General features: G+C 36.0%; 1 pseudogene; it reads right to left on the bottom strand.

The window, feature by feature from the left end:
- Positions 1 to 657: 657 nt before the first annotated feature.
- LOC102904227 (vomeronasal type-2 receptor 116-like) lies at positions 658 to 18278 on the bottom strand (annotated as a pseudogene).
- Positions 18279 to 19448: the final 1170 nt, after the last annotated feature.

Here is a 19448-nt window from a genome sequence, read left to right as displayed (position 1 = left end):
AAATGTCTAGGTATGTGTGTCAAATTAGATGTGAAGACAAGTTGTACAGAACCATTTATAGCAGAGAGTTGAACAATGTAGATTTAACATAAACTTTATGTAATTGACTTCTTGAATAAGTACTTGATTAACTCAAATCTGACATTAGCCTATAATTAAAAAATGTATTGGTCTGTGTTCTACTCTAGTATACAGCTCATTATGCAATTAATAAAGAAAGCAATTCCTTCATGTCAAAATCATATTCTTTTTTTAATATGTGCTTTTCTTCATAGAAAAGGCATTCATGAACTGTAAGCTTGATGAATCCAGGAAACCTATCAAGGGCATAAAAACACATGGAAATGTATGAGATCTTGTGGTGTTATAACGTTAAAGATGCACAGTGTTGAAGAGGTGAAGAATACATACACATCTCATTCATCTCTTATTTAATATTGAGAGCACAATAATTTTTATGAATTCAAATTTCTAATTTAGAGAAATTTGTAAATAATATTAGAAGAGGAGAGAATAAAGATAGATTTCATCAATAAAATAAATCAATACATATAAAATCTTAAATCACTATTTTATCTGTGACAACTGAAACCTTGGTGATAGAATAGATGGAAGACTTCTATATAATTAAAAAAAACATGGACTATGCTGTAAAATTCACTTTTCCTCTAGAATTTCCTTTTTCCTGACATGATGAAGCACATTCCTATGTGGTCTGAACAAAATAATATGGCACTTTGGGGCAAAGATGCAACCTAGGAGACCTGCACTGGAAGCCAAGATGGAGAAGACTTCCATGGCTACAGTGATTTTTCCCTTGGTGCTGTGGTAGACAGGGAGGAAGGTGACCCACACACTGAAGAACACCAACATGCTGAAACTGATGAACTTGGCTTCATTGAATGTGTCAGGCAGGTTCCTGGACAGGTAAGCCATAGTGTAGCTCCCAAGTGCCATGGAGCAGAGGTATGCCAGGACAGAATGGAAGGCAAGAGTGGAGCCCTTGTTGCATAGAATAATTATGTGGCCATGTTCAGTGTAAGCATCTGAGTCAATAAATGGAGGAGAGGTGCTCAGCCAAATTCCACAGAGCACAAGTTGGATGAGGGTGCAGACAGGAATGATAAGATTAGTAGACCTGGATATCATTATCCACCTTATCAGGCTCCCTGGCAATGTGATCTTGAAAGCCAGAACCACAGTAACAGTTTTGGCCAAGACTGTAGAGAGAGCCAGTGTGAACAGTACTGCAAATGTGCTCTGTTGCAGGATACAGGTTGCTGTGTTGGGATGGCCAATGAAGAGTAATGGACAGAGAAAACAGAAGATCAGAGTGATGAGCAGGATGTAAGAGAGAGCCTGATTGTTCGCCTTGACAATGGGAGTTGGTGGTACTTCACAAAGATACCAAGAACACCAGCTGTTAGTGCAGAGAAGCCCAGGGACAAGCAGGTGAGTACCATTCCCAAAGGGTCTTCATAAGACAAAAATGTCACTGCTTTCTGGAGGCATTGCTTCTGCTCTGTGTTTGCATAATGACTTTCTGGACACCTCACACAATGATCCATATCTACTCAGGAAATAAATTTATAGTGAGTCTCTACTCATGTTCCCCTTCTATTTCAAGCCATTTCCCAGCAACATTTCTCTGGAATTTGCCCACATTTCCTTTGTTGTTCCAGACTCAAGTAAATCAGTCCTCTATAGTGAAAATTCTCAAGTGCTCTCTAATAAGTCTTTCCAGGTTGATACTGCCTATCTTCTTTGTTGCACATAACATGAACAAGTCTATCCTTTATATTGTTATATTTAAATATATTTCATTTAATTGATAAAATGCATTTTTATTCATTCATATAGTCATGTTATTGAATAAAATTACATAAACCTAACTTGATCATAGGATCACTGAAATTTCTGTCTTGTAATGTTGTTCTCACCATCAGACTCAAATATAGCAATTCACCTTGTGTTTATTGAATACTCCAGTGTGTTCATTCTCTGACAGTTCTTGTGAGTGAGAATTTTTAGATTCTTAAAATCTGGAAGAACTCCCTGTGTGAAACTGTTTAATCACTTCTAAGGAGAAAAGATCTATTTAACAAATAGATATAAAACTCTAGTTTTAGTCTTAGTTGGTCATGGATTAATGTTTTGGTATTTTATCACTTATAATTTGTGAGTTTCATCTTAAATTCAAAAGATATAAGTATCATTGTATTAATTATATATTTACATTAAGAATAATTCTATTTCATATTTCTATTAAAATGTTCAATATTTTTAAAATGTGGATTTTTAATTAAATTCTATTGAACCTTCTGTTCCCTACTGTAGCCTTTATTTGATTATCATTTAATTTGTTAGTTTTTCAGATGTGCCTTCCTTCTACCTTCTCACTGTCAAGGTACTCTGTTTTTCTATATCCCATGTGCTTACATCTATCCATTTCTAACAGAGCATGAATGCTTTATAAGCACAATCATATATCTTCTTTAGTAAATGCACAGGGTATATCAGTCATGACAAATATTATTTTAGACATTTAAAGTGATTCTTTTGAAGATAGATTCACCCTATTATGTAGGTTTTGAAATACAGGATTCACTGTTTTGAAATATTTAGCACTTATGTTTTAGTGTTTTTTCTTTCTTACTAAAGTGTCTCATTAAACTGCAGTCATGCAATACTTGATATTGATATTTCTTGTTTACTCAAATGAATATAACTAACATGTGCATAAACACACTGTGGTTCCGTGTACTCAAAGCCTCTTTGCACATTAAGTTTTGAAGTGTCTGTACAGTCTCAATATGCATATTTTAAAATTAGGCAAATTAAAGTCACCAAAAATTTGAATGTTTTAAATTTTATGAATTAATATTAAAACATCTGAGTGTTCAGGAAAACCATTATGTCATTCAAAGAATTCCAGCTATTAAACAAAGCAACTCATTTGATATAAGTGATGGAGTTGAGGAATCCTCTTTAAGTTTCTATACATATTAATCATTGTAAGTATATGTCCTCATATATTCACTGCTTTCAATTGTCTCATGCCTGTTTTATGTTTCTTGGATATATTTTGACATAAAAATCCTCTACTATATCCACCTTTGCCTGGAAAAGAGGGTCCTTCATATTCAGTGTCCTGACTTGTTCTAAGAACAAGGGTGTGTATCTATACCTGGATTATTCACAACACTATCATTAATGAAAAGTATTGATGTGCCATTTCAACTAGTTTCACAAGATGTTAACAGCATACCTGTTACTCTTAAGGAGCACCTGGTTTACACTGCAAGCACTTACAGGGTGGGTCATGTTACCTGTGACTCAACCTACAAGTGATCTGATGCTACATTTAACATTGAGTTGCACCAAGCAAGTACATGGTACACATACATGAATGCAGGCAATACAGTCACAGATAAAACAAAGTGAAAAATTATAAAAATGAAACACTTCTAAATATGTCCATGTGTAAGTTAAATACATTTCTAACACCTCTAATGAACCTAGAACCGTGACTGAAATTATGCAACTAAGGGCCATAAGGATCCAAACCTTGATGATGTGCCAACTATGAGAAAAATATGATTTGAAATACAAGAAATGTCAGTAATTTATAAAGTTTGTGCATATGCACATGAGTGTGTGCCTGCATATGTGTGTTAGTGTGTATATGTTAAATGTCATGGTGAAATAAAGCAGACTACTCTGTGATGGGTAAAGTTGTTCTCTTAAACAACTCTGCAACAATGGCTATAGAGGATCAATAACATCAAATATGAGTTTCAATGACCAGAACATCAATTAAAATGAGGATAAAAATGAACCAAAACATTTTTATTCTAGCTGAAAGAAGAAGGGGACTTATCTCAAATGTTCCTTCACAGAACGTTTCAATCTGCATAGCCTTTGCAGAAGATTCTTTAGAGGTGAGAAATTCTCCCAGTGAGTCTGACACTTACCTGTCTCATTGGAAATCTCATTAGCTGGACAAGGTGTGCAATCATAGCAGCAGACAGTCTTGCCCTCCTGGGGAGATTTTCTGAATCCTGGAACACAGTTCTCACTGCACACAGAATAAGGAAGCTAGGAAGTAAATATAGAAGAGAAAACACTCAGGAGTATATTGTTTTAAAACAATAAAACTGTTGTTTTTCCATATTGAACAATGACATAGAAAGCTTTTATATTTATTATAAAAATAAGAAAAATAAGATGTTGGTTTACTAAGTACATATCAAAGTGGGCAACTGTAATATCACACTGATCCTATTATGTACTTCCTCACAGCTGGAGTGAGCAACTTTGTTTCCCAATGGTGTTGCTTAACTTACATTTATCAACTTGACAGGATTCAGAATTATCATATAAACTAATCTTTGTGACTTTCTATGAGAGATGATCTTGTTACGGCACTTGAAGTAGGAAGATATATTCTATAATTAGTTAGCAACATTTCATTAGCTGTTGCTAAGGACTGGAAGAAAAACAAAAAGGGAGTTGAAGAGCAGTGTTCACCTCTATCTACTTCCTGACTGAAGATACAACGTGAATCACTTTCTCAGGCTTTTGGCCTGAATTATTATCGAGTGCTCACCCCAAATGTGACACAAGTAAAATCTATGTTCTTTTTTTTTTTTTTTTTTTTGTTTTGTTTTGTTTTGTTTTGTTTTTTTCGAGACAGGGTTTCTCTGTGTAGCTTTGCGCCTTTCCTGGAACTCACTTGGTAGCCCAAGCTGGCCTTGAACTCACAGAGATCCTCCTGGCTCTGCCTCCCGAGTGCTGGGATTAAAGGCGTGCGCCACCACCGCCCGGCTAATGTTCTTAAGGTATGTTGTGATGCATAGAGAAACTGCTTCCTTTTCAGCAGCAAGACAAGTAATTAACCAATGCATATGTGCCCTCCATGATAATGGGTGTTGCCAGGTGCCTGAAATCAAAATACCCATGCACTGATATTTCCTAATCTGGCAGCTTTAATTAATGCTTTTGGTCAGTTGGTTTCAGTGCAGGGATTAAATCTTAATAAATAGACACTATTTATAACTGCAAATTAGTGCCCATAGAATAAAGTATGGAAAAATAAACAATTCCATTACTCAGAATAAGGCAACAGAATCTTCCTCATATGACATTATTTTTGTATATTAAGAAGGGCACTGAGTAAGGAAACGACGATCATTACATCCACAAACAAATGTTTATTGACATAGAGATCAAAGCAATGAGATAAGATCCAGCATACCTCTGTAAATACCATAGCCCATTGTATCATATGGTCAGACAGAAACAGTTCCTGCCCTTCTGGAGCTTTTGGAGAAAATGTTCCAACTTTCATCTTTTTTCTGATGCTCTCTGGAAAATTCCAGATATTGATAATATCATATTCTGCATCTAATTTCCTTTGTGAATCCAAAACCACAATATTTCCAGCACCATTTTTAAAATGGATATTCTTGAGAAAGGGGTGAAGCTAAAAGAGATGCATAATCTGATGATTAAATAATTCCCAGAAAATTTCAATGGAACTTGATGAAGTAATGGGTCTCATTAACATAAATCTCTAGCTTAAATTGCAAGCTGTAATAAGCTATCAACATTTTAATGGATGAAGACCAAAAATGAATATATCGTGTTTCTATACTGCCAGTTAGTTGCAAATAAAGATATGACACTCACACAATAACAAACAGAAAGATTTAATTAATGAATGTTGATTCAAGAAAATGTCCACAGTTTTACGTGATAGTCACATCCAAATATTTAAGTAATCTACTCAAATTTTCAGTTTGTAAACAGAGATTTTATGTCCACAATGTATTAAAGTGATAAGTTGGGTAACATAATCTTAGCTTCATAATGTGAAGTATAAAGATCTAGTAGCATTTGAAAATTTAGACTCTAGTTCTATTTCTATTATGAAATGTACTTAGAGATATTTGAGTTTCAATTGAGCATATTATCATGAGAAATTTCGGAGGTTAATTGTAACACAAAGTAGATATGACATAGACACATTTTAACCATGTTAATGCCATCCAGTCATCATGAACAATGATACATGCTTTTGCAAGGACATCTAGATGATAAATTACATAGAGTCTCTCAGGTGCATTTTGGCAAAATCTGCCACAGTGTACAATCATGTCCTGAGTGCTTTTATTAAATCTCAATATGTCATGGTGCTTTTGATAAAATATACAAGAAGAGAAATTACCTCCCAAGGGAAGGTATATACCTCCCCATTTCCATGGTGTTGAATTTGTACTTGTTTGAGTGTCATCTCATGGAGACTGTGTGCCACAGCATATACAGAATTATATAAGTTGTAACTCTCTTCATCCATATCCATTTCCCAAATATTTTTAGGCAACATATCCAAAGATGCATTGGGTAGACAGTTACCCAAAATTTGACAATCAGGTACAGAAAAAGAGCAATTGAAGTATGTGTTCCAGAACTTAGCAAGAAAATAGTCCTCTGGGTATTTGGACGGATTGTATGTCTTGATAAACTTCCTAAAATCAGAAACCTCAGTGTGGTGATGTGCAAAAATGAGACTCCCATGGAATGTATCAAATACGAGAGATTTAGTAAGAGAACTTTCATCCCATTGTGAATTCAGGACCCAGACTTTCCTGTTCAACACATGTGCTGCTATAATCATAATTGCACCATGTAATGATTCATGGTCACCATAAATGATAACCACATTTGCAGACGATTTCAGTATCTGCAGGAGAGTTTTTATGGAAGGTTCATAGTAGGAATAAATTGGGATATCTGGAATCATTTCTACAAAAGCTAAACACACTCTGTACCTGTCCATCTCTCTTCTCAAGTCTGATAGACTCTCAGCCCCTTTGTGGTCATCCATGAGAACCAGTCCCACCCAGGTCCAGCTGAAATGAACCATCAAAATGGCAATGCCATGTGAAAGAGATATGTCCTTGGGTGCTGTCTGATAGAGAGAAGAGAACTGGCTTCTGTCATTCAGGATAGAGTCAAATGGCCCAAAAGTAAGCTGAAGGAAATTTCAGATAGGAAACATGAGTGAAGACATTGACATAGAACATAATCTTAAAGCAAGGGTGGCACGTTGGATTGGAATAATCTAACATATGCTCATGGTGTTATAAACTCCCATTTTGTTTCTTAAGACAATTATAGAAAATTCCTCACAAGACACAGAATTTTCTAAACACCTGCTGTAGGATTCAACCTCTTCTTCTCTGTCTCAAGCAAAGTATATGGGGCCTTATTTAGATGCCTTCTTTATTTTCTTTAATAGCTGAATGACTCAACCTCACTTCCTTACATTTGAAAACATATGAAATGTCTGCAGTTTAATGCAAGTTTCTTGTTCACTCACAGCCACGTCCCTCACCTGTGGATATTTGTAGAGATTCAGCAGTCTCCCAATAAGTGCAGATGTTGCCCATGATGCTCCTGTAAGTAAAGCAGCAATTTTCTTCTCACTTCTACATTCATAATTAGGACGCACATTTTGAAATCCTGTGAGGCAAGCAAAAGCTTCCAGAAGAGTAGTCCCTTGATTGCTAGGGACGTTATAGAGATGAAATCCTAGAGATGTGTTTGGTAAAATGTGTGTTTCTGTTGATCTCCTCAATGGCGAATCTGAATGCCAAAAAAAGCTGGTAGCTCCTCACCTTGTACCTACAGAGAGGGATTATCATTATTTATGAATGGGACTCATATCATACTGTCTACCAGTATGAGGCAATGGCTCTCATAGCTTCTGTGTTATTTATCTATAAACAATAATTTTTGTTGTCCTGGTAATGGTTGTAATTTAATGCCAGAGTATATAGTAAGTGGTGGTTAATTATCTAAAAGCCTCAGATGTGTATAAAATTTTGGAACAGAAAGCTGACTTGAACTGATATTACCCGTGCAATCTTCTGGTAAATAGAAACACATACAAACACCCCTAATTCTTTGATACTTTAACCAGCATATGGCAACTTCCATCCTTTAAGCCTCCCCTAATGTGTACTATAAAATCCCAGGGACCCGCACAACACATTCACTCTGTCTGTACATAAAGGGAAAGACTGCAGCATTTCAGTTGTTCTACTTAAAATCAATGATGATTACGGGTATGCCTGACTGGTTTGCATACATCAACCCCAAAGCAACATTTGGATCTGAACCAGGGCGGGGGAGGGGGGGTTGAGAGTCCCCCAACCAAGCGCAAATCATTGACAAACTTTTTTTTTCCTTTTATTTTACAATACCATTCAGTTCTACATATCAGCCATGGATTCCCTTGTTCACCCCCTCTTGCCCCACTCCCCTCCCCCCCAGCCCACCCCCATTTCCACCTCCTCCAGGGCAAAGCCTCCCCCGAGGACTGAGATCGACCTGGTTGACTCGGTTCAGGCAGGTCCAGTCCCCTCCTCCCAGACCGAGCCAAGTGTCCCTGCATAAGCCCCAGGTTTCAAACAGCCAACTCATGCAATGAACACAGGACCCGGTCCCACTGCCTGGATGCCTCCCAAACAGATCAAGCCAATCAACTGTCTCACTTATTCAGAGGGCCTGATCCAGTTGGGGGCCCCTCAGCCTTTGGTTCATAGTTCATGTGTTTCCATTCGTTTGGCTATTTGTCCCTGTGCTTTATCCAACCTTGGTTTCAACAATTCTCGCTCATATAAACCCTCCTCTATCTCGCTAATTAGACTCCCAGAGCTCCACCCAGGGCCTAGCTGTGGATCTCTGCATCCAGATCCCTCAGTCCTTGGATGGGGTTTCTCGCATCCAACTATTAGGGTGTTTGGCCATCCCATCACCAGAGTAGGTCAGTTCCAGCTGCCTCTCAACCATTGCCAGCAGTCTATTGTGGGGTTATCTTTGTGGATTGCTGTGGGCCTCTCTAGCACTTTGTTTCTTCCTTTTCTCATGTGGTCTTCATTTACCATGGTCTCCTATTCCTTGTTCTCCCTCTCTGTTCTTGATCTAGCTGGGATCTCCCACTCCCACAGGCTCTCATTCCCTTGACCCTTGCCCTTCATTACTCCCACTCATGTCCAGGTTGTTCATGTAGATCTCAGCCATTTCTCCATCATTGGACCATCCTTGTGTCTTTCTTGGGGTCCTGGTTTCCAGGATAGCCTCACTGGTGATATGAGTAGCAGTCCAGTCATCCTTGTTCCACATCTAGTATCCTCCTATGAGTGAGTACATACCATATTTGTCTTTCTGAGTCTGGGTTACCTCACTCAGGATGATTTTTTCTAGATCCATCCATTTGCCTGCAAACCTCATGGTGTCATTGTTTTTCTCTGCTGAGTAGTATTCCATTGTGTATATGTGCCACGATTTATTTATCCATTCTTCAGTTGAAGGACATCTAGGTTGTTTCCAGGTTTTTACTATTACAAACAATGCTGATATGAACATAGGCTGAGCAAGTGCTCTTGTGGTATGATTGAGCATTTCTTGGGTATATGCCCAGGAGTGGTATAGCTGGATCTTGGGGGAGATTGATTCCCAATTTTCTAAGAAAGTGCCATATTGATTTTCAAAGTGGTTGTACAAGCTTGCATTCCCACCAGCAGTGGAGGAGAGTTCCCCTAGTTCCACATCCTCTCCAGGATAAGGTGTCTTCAGTGTTTTTGATCATAGCCATTCTGACAGGCATAAGGTGGTATCTCAGAGTTATTTTGATTTGCATTTCCCTGATGATTAGGGATGTTGAGCAATTCCTTAAATGTCTTTCAGCCATTTGAGTTTCCTCTGTTGAGAATTCTGTTTAGTTCCATAGCCCATTTCTTAATTGGACTGTTGGTCGTTTTGATGTCTAATTTCTTGAGTTCCTTATATATTCTGGATATCAGTCCTCTGTCAGATGTGGGGTTGGTGAAGATCTTTTCCCATTCTGTAGGCTGTCACTTTGCCTTGTTGACTGTATCCTTTGCTCTACAAAAGCTTCTCAGTTTCAAGAGGTCCCATTGATTGATTGTTTCTGTCAGTGTCTGTGCTACTAGTGTTATATTTAGGAAGTGATCTCCTATGCCAATGCATTCAAGACTACTTCCTACTTTCTCTTCTAGCAGGTTCAGAGTAGCTGGATTTATGTTGAGGTCCTCAATCCACTTGGACTTCAGTTTTGTGCACGGTGATAGATATGGATCTATTTGCAGCCTTCTACACGTTGATATCCAGTTATGCCAGCACCATATGTTGAAGATGCTTTCTTTTTTCCATTGTACCCTTTTGTCTTCTTTGTCAAAAATTATATGTCCATAGGTGTGTGGGTTAATTTCAGGGTCTTCAATTCGATTCCATTGGTCCAATGGTTTTTATGCCAATACCAAGCTGTTTTTATTACTATAGCTCTATAGTAGAGCTTGAAGTCAGGGATTGTGATGCCTCCAGTGGTTGTTTTATTGTACAGGATTCTTTTGGCTATCCTGGGTTTTTTGTTTTTCCATATGAAGTTGAGTATTATTCTTTCCAGGTCTGTGAAGAATTGTGTTGGTATTTTGATGGGGATTGCACTGAATCTGTAAATTGGTTTTGGTAAAACTGCCATTTTTACTATGTTGGTCCTGCCTATCCATGATCATGGGAGATCTTTCCATTTTCTAACATCTTCTTCAATTTCTTTTTCAGGTTCTTAAAGTTCCTGTCGTATAGGTCCTTCACTTGCTTGGTTAGTGTTATCCCAAGGTATTTTATGTCATTTGTGGCTATTGTAAAGGGTGATGTATCTCTGATTTCCTTCTCAGCTTCTTTGTCCATTGTATATAGTAGGGCTACTGATTTTTTTTAGTTGATCTTGTATCCTGCTGTTGCTGAAGGTGTTTATAAGCTGTACAGTTCCTTGGTGGAATCTTTAGTCATTGACCAACATTTATTTCTACCAGTGCCATCATGTTTTCCTTTCTTGGAGCCATACAATGAAGAGCAGAATGAGTGAGCTTCTTATGGTTTAATAGCCTACATACATGAATCAAACCCTCTGGGTTTTCCCTACTTTTTATATTTTCCCTCATCTGCCAGCCTCTTTTTCTATCCCTTCACTATGGTCTTACCTCCCAAAAAAAAAGTGGCCTTCACAAGAACCTTGAATGCCCTGCTAGCAGATTTTGGACATTCAGAAAACAACAGACCTCTAAGATGTTTTTTGTAATTCTTAATGTTTTGTTTTTGTTTTGTTTTGCTTTAACATGAATAGGCTTTACCTGATATATTTATTGGCTCCTAAAGACACATAATGGAAATACACAGATACCAACAGACACTCAAAAGATTAGTATTGCCAATGAGAGACAGGCTTCAGCCAGAAAAGAGCTACTATAGTAGGCTCAACAGGGTCTCACTGCTAATTCTGACTGGTAAGTCCGAGTCAATTTTCCTCCAACTGAGATAAAATGTCCTTTTCCCTTCATGCTGCTTTATTCTCTGAGTGTCTGCTTTTGTGTCTGCCCAGACTAACAACATGTTTATTAAAGATTGCTATGTTAAGTTTTCCTTTTACATGAAAGTGATAAAAATTTAAACTCAACATGCGTTAAGCATAAAAATCTTAGTTTATTAGAATCTGTCTTTTGTGTTATGTATGTAGAGATTACTCATATGGAATTATCGTTTGTTGTTCATATCATGTATTTGATAACAAAATGATTAAAAGTCAATGCTTCTATAAACTAAAATTGAGGAATTTTACTTCATTCATTTTGTTCATAGTAATACTAAAATTACAAATTAATATTAAATTCAAATACTTATTTAATCAATATGACTGCATAGGTAAAATAAATAAAATGTCTATGTTACTGAACAGTTCTTTGAAACAATTAACCTGAGGTTTTACATATAAACTTAATGTCTACTTTTAAGTCAAAGATGTAGAGAATCATACAATTCAGATCAAAATGATATTTCCTGATTCTTACATCAACTTTATTTCTACAATATGGTTCATATCTCTTATGGGCATCAATTTTATTTAAGATATTATTGTTTCTATAGAAGGATATGTTATTCATATCACAATGTTATCCTATCTTCTTATACAAAAACGTTATATCTGTGCTTTTAAATGTGATATATATGTACAATTTATGAATGCATATGCAGTAATAATTATTTTAATGATTATGTGGATATTTTTCACCAGGAAACCTGATTAAAAAATAAATGAACAAATACTGTTTGAAGATCCAACATGGTGATTTTATCCAAAAAAGTAAAACACAACAAACTACTACTTTCAATTCTGTTAGACCCAAATGAACAAACCAAGACAACTTAAATATTAATATACCTTTAAAAATTGTAATGATAAAATATCATAATACATAGTGAGTAGAGAATTTTCACTGAGACTATATCTGGGTCACCCACGTTCTCATCAGAAAGACCATCCTCATTTTCTGTAAATAACCTTATGAATTCATGGATTCTGTATGGTGAACATTGATGAGAATAAAACTTGGAGTCAATGAGAATTTAAAGAGAAGGGATAGACATTACTTGAGACCTCCCCACTGAAAGAATATTCTCACAATAGATAGCAAATTTATTTGTTAAACCTCCTATGTCTTATAGGGTTTTCATTTGGAAATGAATCACAGAAAAAGGAAATATGATTGTATGTCAATTTAGCAAGGGGTGGAGTTGTGATGGCTTTTCTTGTTTACCAACTTGACTAAATATAATCTCAGTCTTAGAGGTCAGAAAGCACCCTTTTAATCCAGATATTGTAGATATTTCCTTAATCAAGACCTTGAGGCAGAAAGATATACCTTTAATGCAGATCTAATTCTGATGGACACCTGTACAAGGAAAAGGGAGAAGAAAGCATTTGCTCTTTGTCTGCTTGCTATCACCCACTTACAGGTCCATTCTTTACTTGAATTAGAACCTACTTCTGATGGATTCTAGAATACAAATCAAGACATGTGGCTTTGATATACTTAACTGTGAGATTTATATTGATCCTCTACATCAGGTACTCACAGAAGTATATGTATACTTGCAAACATGTGTAAAGTGAAAGGTAAAAAAAAATTCACTGAACAACAATTCACAAATAGTAACTATAATGCAATCCTGGTAAAATAAACTTTATTACCTAGAATAATAATGTTACAGATAATATATGTAAATAGAAAAATAAAATAATATCCATATAATTTGAAAGCTGTTTTCTGGAACTTAAAGTATTTATGCTACATCATATAATGCACAAATTCAACACACATACACACAAATACACAAACCCATGCATTTGAAGATCTAGAAAAGAAAATAGAAGTTTCTCATCATAAAGAAATGGCTAATATTTTGAAGAAATGTGTATCTAGTTATGTAAACATGTTGAAATAAATATAAATGTATGCTGAAAAAATAAATTTTAGAAGTGATTAAAAATTACAAAACAATAGAGTTACAACAAAAAAAACAAAATAATGATGAGAACCTCATTTGCAGTGAAAGAAAATCTCTAAGACAGGATGAAGACTTTTCTGAAAATGAGGTCAGAAGTAGAATAAATGTTCCATATGTCATTTCAAGTATTTTATGGGCCTCCAAAATGATTTCCATAACATCTCTATACATTTTCATGCACACCTGCAGAAAATAATGATTTGTCTTTGCCAACAGACTTTCACATACTTATGGTTAGATTTCTTGTTGATAGCAATTATATTGTTGTGAGGTGGTACTTACATCTAGATAGTTGTGATATCCTTTAAACACCAAAGAAACAACCAACTATTTCTTTTAACAAAGGAGGCAGAAATAAGCAGTTGAGGAAACACATCCTATACAATAAATAGAGCTGACAGTCTGGGCATCAACATAAAGGGCAGTGACATTAGACCATTGTCCTTTTATAGAAGTCAATTCAAAATGGATCACAGTCTTTAGCTTTAAAAATGAAACACTAAAAGTTATAGAATACACAGACCTAATAATTGTCAAGGTATTGATGTAGGCAAGAACTTACAAAAAATAATGCCAATATCACACAAATTAGCCTCAGCTAACAAAAGAAAGACCTGCACAAAATGAAGATTCAACTACAAAAATAATGAATAAAATATTCTTTACAGCAAAAAAAAATCGTCAGAACACCATAAATGGGATAAATCATTTGCTTTCTGTTCTTTAGATGGTAGACTAATGTCAAAAGCATTCAATCTGAAGAAGTTTTAGATGTTTGAAATGAATATAACATTGTGAGAATTTTTAGAATAATCACAAAGCACATGTTATGTCCTTTAACATGAAACCTTTTTATTGGGAATTAAGCAACTAAATAGAAACATTATGAACTCCAAATCATCAATGAATATATTCTCCGGAAACTGAAAACTTTCTGTAAGGCAAAGAACACTGTCAAAAGGACAAAATGGCTGCCTACAGAATGGGAAAATATCTTCACAAACCCCATATCTGATAGAGGGCTGATATCCAAACTATATTTTAAAAACTCAGAAAACTAAATATCAAAAAAATCAATTAAAATGGGGTACAATCTCAATAGAAAATTCTCAACAGATGAATCTCAACTGAGTGGGAATCACTTAAAAATTTGAAACATTTTTAGCCATTAGAAAAAATTAATATCAAAACAATGCTAGTATTCTATCTTAAACTTTTCAGAATAGCTAAGATCAAAAACTCAGCTGACAGCTCAAGCTGGTAAGAATGTAGAGCAAGGGGAATTGCTCCATTGCTTGTTGGAGTGCAAACTTGTACAACCATTTTGAAAATCATTATGGTGGTTTCTCAAAAATTGGGAATAGATCTACTCCAAGACTCACCCATAACACTCCTGGAAATACACCCCAAGATCCTACACCATATGACAAGGACACTTGGTTAACTATGTTCTCAGAAGCTTAATTCATAGTAGCTATGAATTGGAAACAACCTAGATGTCCTTAAACTGACCAACAGATTAAGAAAATGAGGTACATTAACACAACAGAGTATTTTTTGTCTGTTAAAAGCAGAAACATCATGAAGTTTACTGACAGAGAGATGGAACTAGAAAAGATCATCCTGAGTGTGGTAACCTGCACCCAGGAAAACAAACATGGTTTGTGTTAGCTTATAAGTATATATTAGCCATAAGGGTTAACGATGCTACAAGCCACAGACACAGAGAAGCTAAGTAACAAGGAGGGCTCGAGGGGGAGGGTGAGAAATATGCATTTGTTTCATGTTCTGAACACAACAAATACACTCATAATTGTATTTTTAAAATTGCATTTGACTTGTCATGTCAATTGTACATTGAAGTAAATGTGAAAAAATGATGCTCACACATGAGTAGAAAGATTGTCTGTTTGTTATCACTTAGAGGGGATATTATCGTCCATTCACAAAAAGACTTTAAAATGTACCTTACCAGGAAACTAAGTGTCCTGCTCATATTCATAACCAGAATTAATCTGAAAGGATATATATTTCCTTGAAATACATATATAAATGTATATAAAATTGAAAAAATATACATATGTGTATGTCTGTATATATATGTATATATACAAATGTATCACTATTTATGGATATATATTTATATATATATCCTGTTTAAATATCATTTTTAAAATTAGAATCACATGAAAGTAAAATAAATTTATATAATAATGCATAAAAATTACTGTAATGAGTTATATTCCTGGTCACACAGTCTATGTTCTTTTTCTTATGATTATCAGGAAGAACATACCCATGTACATCCAATCAAAATATGAGGAAAATAAAGTAAGAGGGTAAAACAAAATAAGCCTACTTTCTTCATGTAGTCACATTGATACACTCCTGTAAATGGATATCTGTCACCATATTTGCTTCATCTGTTTCAGGATAAGTTGTCAAAACATAATATCTATCAACTTTTCCCCTCTGATTATTTCTCCTACGCTATATTCCCTGTGATGAAGTCTAAGCACTTCATCTGGCTTTCAATAAAAACGCAATCATATCACAAGGACCTCAATTCATCGTCACTCCTAATTGTCTATACTCTGATTCTGACTGTCTACCTGAACTTTGCTTCTGCATTTCCATTTTACAATATTGTGTTAAAAATTAGTATAAGCTATCATCCTCCATTTCAGACCCCATGAATCTTACAGCCACAGAAATGTATGCATGGAATAAAATAGATCTTACTTCACTTACAAAGAATTATGGGTAGGCATTTCCCTTCAGCAGAGTCAAAGATCTTCTATTAACTTGACTGCGACTGTCCTCTAATCTTTACAAAACTGAGATAGTACCCTCTGAGGTCACCATCAACATCTATCTATGTGACCTCAGAATACATCAGTACCAACTGTAAATAATTACAAACATAGGAATGATATGGAGCAAAAGGTACACAATTGACAGAATCTAAAAGAATAATAATTAAAATTATAGATAAAAAATTGTGTGAGACAGTTGATTGGCTTGATCTGTTTGGGAGGCATCCAGGCAGTGGGACCGGGTCCTGTGCTCATTGCATGAGTTGGCTGTTTAAAACCTGGGGCTTATGCAGGGACACTTGGCTCAGTCTGGGAGGAGGGGACTGGACCTGCCTGGACTGAGTCTACCAGGTTGATCTCAGTCCTCGGGGGGGGGGATTTGCCCTGGAGGAGGTGGGAATGGAGGGTGTGCTGCAGGGAAGAGGAGAGGGGCAGGAGCGGGGAGAGCAAGGGAATCTGTGGCTTATATGTAGAACTGAATTGTATTGTAAAATAAAATAATTGTAGCTCGTTTTGAAAGCAATGGAACAGAAGAGGACCGAACTCCAAATTCTCATATTCTGACTTGCTAATCAGCAGTAGCTACCACAGGCAGTCCCTGTCACTCTACCATCACATAAGGACTCTGTAGTCACTGAAATGAATGCCATCATTTCTTCTCAAAGGAGAACAACTACCCTTGAAAATGGTCCAAAACAATGAGTCAAATTGTAGGATATTCCATCTGCATAGAAAGCCATGAAAATGTCCCACCGTTGGACAGATAAAGGCACTGCAGAGGAACATAGAGAGATTCAGAGTGTCAAATGGGTAAAATAACATTAATTAAAACAAACTTTTTTATTTGGGAGAAGAAAAAAGGGAACAGGAAGATATACCTGAAAAAGAGTTTTATGAGTATAAGAGAGGGAACGTCAGAATGGGAAAACAAAAAACAAATTCTTGTGAATTCAAATTTACTTGAGATAATAAAATCTAAATAATGAAAAGACATACATTTTAAAAGTACTTGTGGTGGTAATCTAATTGTATTGAAATATTATTTTGATTTGTACTGAAATATTAATTTGATTGTATGTTAATAAATAAAGTTGTCTGGGGGTCAGAGCTATTAGAGCCATAGCAAGAGTGTGGCGGTGGTGGCACACGCCTTTAATCCCATAGATATCTGTGTGTTCAGGGTCAGAGCTATTAGAGCCATAGCAAGAGTGTGGCGGTGGTGGCACACGCCTTTAATCCCATAAGATCTCTGTGTGTTCAGGGATACAGCCAGCATTGGAGACATATGCCTTTAAGACCTAGGGGGCTGTACATTCAGACAGTGACGAGGCAGTCATGTGTTTGGGTTTACAACCAATGAGAAGGCAGAACAACATACTTTAAAAATACGAACCGACAGGAAGTAGTCTCTTTTCGCGAAGCTGGGACAGCAGGAGGAAGGGTGAGATTTTAGCTCTGAGCTCTGACCTCTCGGCTTTCTCTTTTACATTGTTTCTGTGTTTCTTATTTAATAAGACGGTTGGTTACATCTACAAGTACTTACTGGTACATACTCTTCTTTTTACTTCTGAAACCATTTGTTGTGCTGTCAAAAACATAAAAAACTGGAACAAGTGCAGCAATCATCACATTTCCATCTTGATATAAATGACGTTGTACTTTTGAATGGCATTGAGAAGCATCAAAGGAGAACAAAGGAACAAGAGACTGCAGGAGCCAGAAAAGAAAAATCAAAGAGACCATTATAAAATAGAAGTGTCTACCACACTGTAAGCATGGGGGACAGGGATCCCAATGTGTTCAGCAGATACATATAGAACTCATATTTTTGGGAAAACAAACGTTTGTAATATTGTTGGTGTCTGAAGTCATCACTCTAATCACATACCCTTTTTGACATGTCCCATCTACACTCCATGGAGAATTTGAAGACCTTTCTTCTCTGAGACTTTCCATCTGAGACCTGGCATTCAAGATAAAAACAAGCTTCAAAAGACATTTGGGATCTTCTTTAACCACAGGCCCCATGATTTCATCTAAGAGGACAGACAGCAAGACCCCAGGGGTGACTCTTCTTGAATAGACTTGCCCAGAGCTCTCTACCACAAAAGTTACATGAAACAGTGACTCAGGATGATGCAAACACCTTGCAAGGGAAGATGTCAAGGGAGATGAGATGAGAAACATCTTTTAAAAAATGTGCCAGACAGAATGGCCAGTGTAAAGCAGTAGTTCATTCTGCTCTTTAAAACTTTTAAAATTGCCAATGTAACTTGCCAATGTCCTGGAGGAATCTAAAAACATTTTTTATTTATTTTTACAAATCTTGCATGACTACATACCAATATTTCTTCCATGTCTTTCTATACTCCAAAATGGTTTTTTTGTCTCAATCCTGGGAAACCAACAGCCTGAATTCATGAATTCAAAATCAGTGGTTTAATCAATGATGAGATTGGTTTTTCTGTTCACTTTTTGAACTCTGACCTATTGTGCTATTATTTGTTCTTTTCAATGTTGAATCATTCATTTAATATAAAATCCTGATACCCCCTATATTAAGAGAAAGAGATTCAGCAACTATTTTTGCTTTTCTTTGAACATGGAGTACTGAAAACACCCCCTCCATTTTCCTTAATTAATTAGTTAATTAAATGAGAGCTTATACACTCAACATGTATAAAATGTTCATTCAGAATACTTTAAATGAAGTTTATATGAAGAGCAGAAAGTTCAATAATTGTAAATATAAAGTCTGAAAACATTATCATGCACACATATACCTAACATCTCACCCATAGCTTCACATGGGTTCCATTCTACCATTTTACAGACCCTAAGTGGCAAAGTTGAATGTATCATCTAGCTTCTAACCCGAGCACTGCCTCACACATCCACTATACAACTGCTATGTATTAAGGAACAAGTTCTGAATACAACAATGTCATTTATGAGTGTCACAGAGGCCTGCAGTTTCATTATATTAACAAAGGTTATAAATGACTCTAGACTTGTATCTCCCAGAAGGCTCAGTTAAGCCTCTAAGCACTAATATCTAAGACTCCGGATTGAAAATTGGTTATTTTATGAGGTGATCAGTGTGTATAAGGCCATTATTGTTGGACCTTATGTGGCTAGAAAGACCAATAGCCCAGACAGAGAACATGGAGTTGAGGACTACTGATATTTAATGACCTG

The sequence above is a fragment of the Peromyscus maniculatus genome, chromosome 23 (assembly GCF_049852395.1).
Source record: "Peromyscus maniculatus bairdii isolate BWxNUB_F1_BW_parent chromosome 23, HU_Pman_BW_mat_3.1, whole genome shotgun sequence".
Classification (NCBI taxonomy): domain Eukaryota; kingdom Metazoa; phylum Chordata; class Mammalia; order Rodentia; family Cricetidae; genus Peromyscus; species Peromyscus maniculatus.
The sequence above is the reverse complement of the archived record's forward strand: the minus strand, read 5'-3'. Positions and strand labels throughout refer to the sequence as shown.